The 6,123-nt window shown below is 41.7% G+C and overlaps 1 pseudogene; it reads right to left on the bottom strand.

The window, feature by feature from the left end:
* Positions 1-1,622: 1,622 nt before the first annotated feature.
* Positions 1,623-4,364, bottom strand: LOC115546978 (tripartite motif-containing protein 35-like; annotated as a pseudogene).
* Positions 4,365-6,123: the final 1,759 nt, after the last annotated feature.

Below are 6,123 nucleotides of genomic sequence, written 5' to 3'. Positions count from 1 at the left end.
TTTGTTTATAATAATTTGAGAAAATATTATTATATTTCTTTATTAACATCATCGTAAATGGACTATATAACAATCTGAACCTCGTCATGTTTGGTAAGTTGCCATATAAAGTCTCAAAGAAAGGGGGAACTGCGTATTGGCGAAAACCAACGCCCCCTTTTGGTTCAAGGTTTAAGGCTGCTTAAACACTATTCCAAATTATACCAAACAGACAGCAGATCTTGCATTAGGCCTTATATTATTTTTATTTTTCATTATATAAAAAAAAAAAGATCACAACAAAACGCAGATAATTTCTGAATAAAGTGGTAAGTAGACGGTAGCCTGTGTGTACCCATTTAAAATTAGACCAGTGCCTTGGAGCTGGACCACAGAATGATTTTCTTTTAACTTTGAGACGACTATACAGAACTGAGCATATTAATCCAAGTCATCCAACGCTGCTGTGTGAACTTGTGATTGAGCAGACGCATTAACACTGTGTGGCCTGCTGCCGTGCAGACCGGAGGAGCGGTAGAGAAGAGACCAGAGACTCTACAAGCAACAAATCAGAAAAGGGACAACAAAAAAATAAGGTTTTCCTTGTACCCTTTACGATTCAATGCTTTTAAATACGGGGCGCTTTAAAGTTCTTGCGACTCTCAGATGCATCATTTTCACCCTGGTCTTCTGCTCTAAAATTTTTACTTTTCCCACAATTTCATAGAAAAGCCAAACGTCCACAGTCTCAACCTATTTTGCCTATGTTACCATTTTGTTATTGTATAACTACCATACGGCTATCATTAGGTGGAAATCATTAACAGGGCCAAATTTTCAGATCTGTACTATTTTAAGAAAGCCCATAATTCTCTTGTGAAATGTGTGCTTGGAGTTTTCTTGATGTTGTGTGGTTATCAATCGACATTTTCACCATGTGAATGGGGCACGATGCAGTACAGGGACGTCAGTGGCTCAAAGGGATAATGCCGTGTACTGGTGATCCTTAGGTTGAGAGTTTGAATCCTGTATAGAGCATTATGAACAAGCTGAACATGACCTTCTGTCATTGCCACTCATTTAAGATACACAACATTAAACAGCACCTGAATTTCATCAGGCAATCAACATTCCGGCTCATTAGTTTCCAAGAATCTGACTGCCAAGACACATTGAGGGGAACTTCTTCGTTAACAATTTTACCTTCATAATGAACTCTGTCATATTTATATTTCTCCCGTTAGTGGTCTTGACAACAAATTTCATTTCCCCAGAATCTCAAAGATTTTTCAGGAATTTCCTTTTAAGAAAGCCCTTAATTCACTTGAGAAATGTTTGCTTGGAGTTTTCTGGATGTTGTGTGCTTATCAATAGACATTTTGACCATGTGAATGAGGCTACATTTAATGTTTGGCAGTGGCTTAATGGAATGATGCCTTGTACTGGTGATCTTTAGTTTGAGAGTTCGAATCCCGATCAGACAATTATGAACATGCTGAACATGACATTCGGTCATTGCTCTGCAGCCCAGTCACCTGAAAGCCGATGCACAGTATGGCATTAAGGGGAACATCAACATCTTTCCTTCACAATTATGTCATATTTATATATCTTCCATTAGTGTGTTCTTGACTTAATTTTGCTCATACCCCGTTAATCACCGCTTGCGGTTATATTTTGTATTTGTATTTTCTTATTGTATTTTGTATTTTGCAATACTGTTATCGGTTATTTGCACTATCCTCCTTGCTGCTGTAACCCTGCCAATTTCCCCACTGTGGGAATAATGAAGGATTATCTTAACTTATCTTAAGAGTACCTGCACCCTGTTTTAGCGAGATGCACGATGACGTACCGTATCATGGTGGGAACAATAAGTAATTTAGACAGAGCGCCCCAGAGCGGCCAACAGGTAAAGACGAAGCCAGCTTGGACCTGCATTGAAACACAGCCTAAGATACAACACTACAGTTAATATTACCTTTATGAAATGAAACGGTCAAGCGTAGAAAAGTAAAATAAATCAAAGCTACAGGCAAATTAAATTTTTTCTTCACCTTTTTGAAAAATTGTTTGCGCCGAGTCAGACTCGAGACTGGAGCTCCTTCTCGGGCCTTCAGAGAGAACGGTATGCTAATGTCTAGGGAACGTATCCTTCATCAGATCATGTTTTAAAGCAGTTCCTCGAATGGAGTTATGGAAGGTGATTAGATCAAAGATCACAACTGTACTTTTTGGAAAGAGATGGGTTGTAGCCTTTTAGCATATATGTATTAATGCCGTTTAAAAGTAGTCTATGGTGACTATGCATAACTGAGCATATTACTTTAACCAAGTCAGAAAGGTCCCAGGTCAGTTAAGCTCTCTGGGGAGAGGACTCCGAACCAACACGCCCTCATCACAAATGTTTTGCTGCCCCTTAGTGGCCGCTGTATGTAACTGTAGGATGTACGTGATCACATTTGCAAACACCATTTGACCCCATTTATTTTTAAATAATCTCTCAATCCTGTTCACATACCAAAAGAAACATTATTGATTTCAAAATCAAACTGACAATCAGGCCTTCCAATTACCTGTGAAGCTCCCCCAACAATCACCCTGATCGATTTAGAAACTAATACTAATACTTGGTTATGTCCCACATTCACGCAATACGTAATCCTGTTAAATTTATTTAGTAATAATCCATAATTTTACAAATTAAAACTATAACATGATCTTACATAATTAGGAAACCACAACATTAATCTCTGACCACCTGACAAGAAAACATGCATGTCTTAACATTATTATTTGCATTATTCAAATCCTTGTTCTTTTTTCCATTGCTTACGGATCAACAAGGACAATACAGAATATGGTTTACAACACAGAAATAAAGAGCAGTACAGGTAAACTCACATGGTTCCTAACTCCAGAACCCACTGTTACAGCTCCTTCCCTGGGGAAACCTTCAAAGGAACTGTATCAGTGGAATTGATGAATGGTAAAACCTTCGATTTCTCCAATGATATGGTCTTCTTCCATGAGTGGATTGTCTGGTTGGTTTTAGGATCACTGAAGGATATTTCAGTGGTCGGACCCCACTTCATTCTGATCCTCTGTAACTTCTGCTTCGCTGGGAGATCAACCCGTTCTCCATATTGATGTGATGATTCTGATCTGTATCTACCGTTATGTAATCCTATCTTACAATAATGAACAACGCTGCTGCGGCAAAGAATTTTTTTTACACCCAGCTCCCACTGAGCGCTGTCTTCCACCTCTACCTCACAGGTAAGTGACTCAGTGACTCAGATCCCAGCATGCCATACTTCAGCCTCTCTGGGTTCTCAGGGAGCTGCTGTCTCGCTCCACGTCTCACGCTGGTCAGGTCCTCAGACAGGTGGAGATCAGGGCCAGCGGTGTTGGGGTCCAGGATCACAGGAGAGTAGGAGACGTTCTCCTCCAGCTTCTTCCAGGCTGCGTAGGCCAGGTTGCCCAGGTGTTTGGCCACGTCCAGCAGCGCTCCCTCGGGTAGAGCTGGCGAGGGTGGGGGCTGGGCTACTTTCTCTCTTGTAGCCTTGAACTTCTTCAGGAAGGAAATGTCTCCAGCCCCCAGCTGCTGCTCCGTCTCAGTGACTGTGTGCGAAATGGTTTCTATCTGCTTCGACAGCTCCTCAATCTCCTTCTTCATCTTCTGACCTTTCAACTTCTTTTCGCCTCTCAGCGCAGTGATCCTGGACTTCTCTTCATCTTTGAGAAACTGGTGAAGCTTCTCAAACTCCTTTTGAATCTGTCTCTCGGTGTGCGCGGTCTGGACATCAATGTGCGCTGCTATGTCCTCACACTTTCTCTTGGTCTCAACAAAGTCGTTTAACTACTCCTTCTCGGGTTTTAGTAATTTCTGAATTTCTTCTCTGCGGCTCGGGGCAGCTTCGTCCACAGGAAGGATTCTGTGGTTGGCGTGTTTTTCCGAATCTCGACAGATGAGACACGCCGTCTCCAGGTCATCGAGACAGAAGAGCTTGAGTTTCTCACCGTGCAGAGGGCAGAGATCCGCGTTCTCCCGCTGAAAGGCCTCCAACAGGTTCTTCAGAGCGATGTTCCTGGGTGGTTCGGTCTTTGAAGATCTCCTCTTGCAAAGTGGACAGTTCTGTTCCTGGTTTTGCGTCCACCATGTCTGTAGACAGCCTTTGCAGAAACTGTGACTACACGTTAGGATAACAGGGTCTTAAAAGATGTCACAGCAAACCGAACAGGACAGATCGTCAACTAGGGAGGATGTGTACGCCATTGTAGTCACAGAGTGAATCCAAAATGACTGATCAGACAGCTATGTGAGGCCTTGTGTTTATTTATGAATAAATAAATAAAAATAACCGTGCTCCAAAGAACGAAATGTAAACCAATGCATTCTGAATGGGAGTGTTTCTCAGATTTTTCCATGCTACACAGAACGAAATGTACACCCATGCAAATAAAGACTTCATGGTCATAATAATTTAAATATCATTAATCTCCTGAGTGTGTAGGGTGGTATTCTATTTTTTTCACCGGGGCTGCATCCAGTCACTTGACCGTCATGGTTGCTATGGTGGTTGCTATCGACCGCCCCCTGACCTCCAACAGTACAGTCAATGTACATAAGACAGAGGTTAGTTTCAAGACGGAGGTGTACATTTGTGGCTTAAGGTGTGCTTTTTGTCATTATTGAAGAGAGGCCCGATTCTCAGATATGCATGTTGGATGGCTAGGGTGTAGGTCTCGGAAGAACTTCAGGCCAGAATCTTGCAAGCGAGCCTCTGGGTGAGGTGCAACGAGATGGAGCACTTGCTGAGTCATTTCCTGTAGGGCTGGAGCCACAGGTTGAAGCGTATGCGGCCTTTGAGACCCCCTTTGATACATAAAAGACCCAAGGTATAGCTTACTTGTTCTCGACTCAGTCACCTATTGCATCACTTCCTTTAGGGCTCCGGCCTCCTAATTGATCATTGTAGTATAATTTAATGCCCTCTTTCATATCTATGATACCTCCACCACTGGGACGTGGCAACAATTCTCTAAATCCATATGGGGAGGGGGGGGGGTGCTTGTGGACAGTAGGGGTGTACACTAGACATAAATGGGAAGCAAACTCAGGAGGACTGACCTCACACACATATTTAATTAATTGTTTCAAATAACCCTGCCTCATTAAATCAATGAGCTTGGTGTTTTGCTTTCAAAAATAGGTGATGGACGAAGTCTAAACTGCAGAAAATTAAAACATCTAACGTGCCTTTTAAGGATACCTTGGAATATCTGTCTATTTTTTATCCATCGGACCCTAGTTTACGACAAAAACAATACAATTGACGGCAGCTCCTTTGCCGCGTGGTTTTTAGAGCCATGTAAGGATTAGAGGGGACGGTCCATAGCAACCACCATAGCAACCATGACAGTCAAGCCCTACTATAGTTGTTTTTGGCGGTTGTTTTTTAGTCTAGTCTTTGTGTCAAGCTTTCATTTTAGCTTTAATTTTAGTGTTTATTAGTTTTAGTCAAGTTCTTACTCTTTTCAGTCTAGTCAAGTTTCAGTTGACTAAAAGTCTGAGCATTTTAGTCTTATTTTAGTCAGATTTATCATCACTATTTTAGTCTAGTTTTAGTCAAATAAAATCGTATTTTAGTTTATTTTTAATAATGCAATTCTATTTAACTCAGTCAACATAGTATAAGTACCTAGTAGTATAGACAAACAAACATTTTTATTTAGCCAAACCCATTTCACAATTCAAACAAGGTAATCTTATTATTAGGGGTCCAAGCCAACAGGTTGGATCCCTATTGTTTTTGTAAGGATTTTTAGGGGTCCAAGCCAACAGGTTGGATCCCTATTGTTTTTGTAAGGATTATTATTATTATACTTCCCATCTAGAAGTGGTACCACAGCCCAAACAGTAAATGGTGCACACGCGCCAATTGCATCACTAGATCCAGGTCCGTGAACACTACGCAGACGACAAAATCCAGACATGCCGGCCACTAGGTGGCGCTATACCAAGGAATACGCGTTTGGGGCTATAACTCCCACACCGAACCTCCCACAGTCAAAAACTTGTACGCACATATTCACTGGAGTCTGCTGCATCTTTTGGCATAGGCCACGCCCATTTGCGTC

Source organism: Gadus morhua, chromosome 7 (genome assembly GCF_902167405.1).
Source record: "Gadus morhua chromosome 7, gadMor3.0, whole genome shotgun sequence".
NCBI lineage: Eukaryota > Metazoa > Chordata > Actinopteri > Gadiformes > Gadidae > Gadus > Gadus morhua.
The sequence above is the reverse complement of the archived record's forward strand: the minus strand, read 5'-3'. Positions and strand labels throughout refer to the sequence as shown.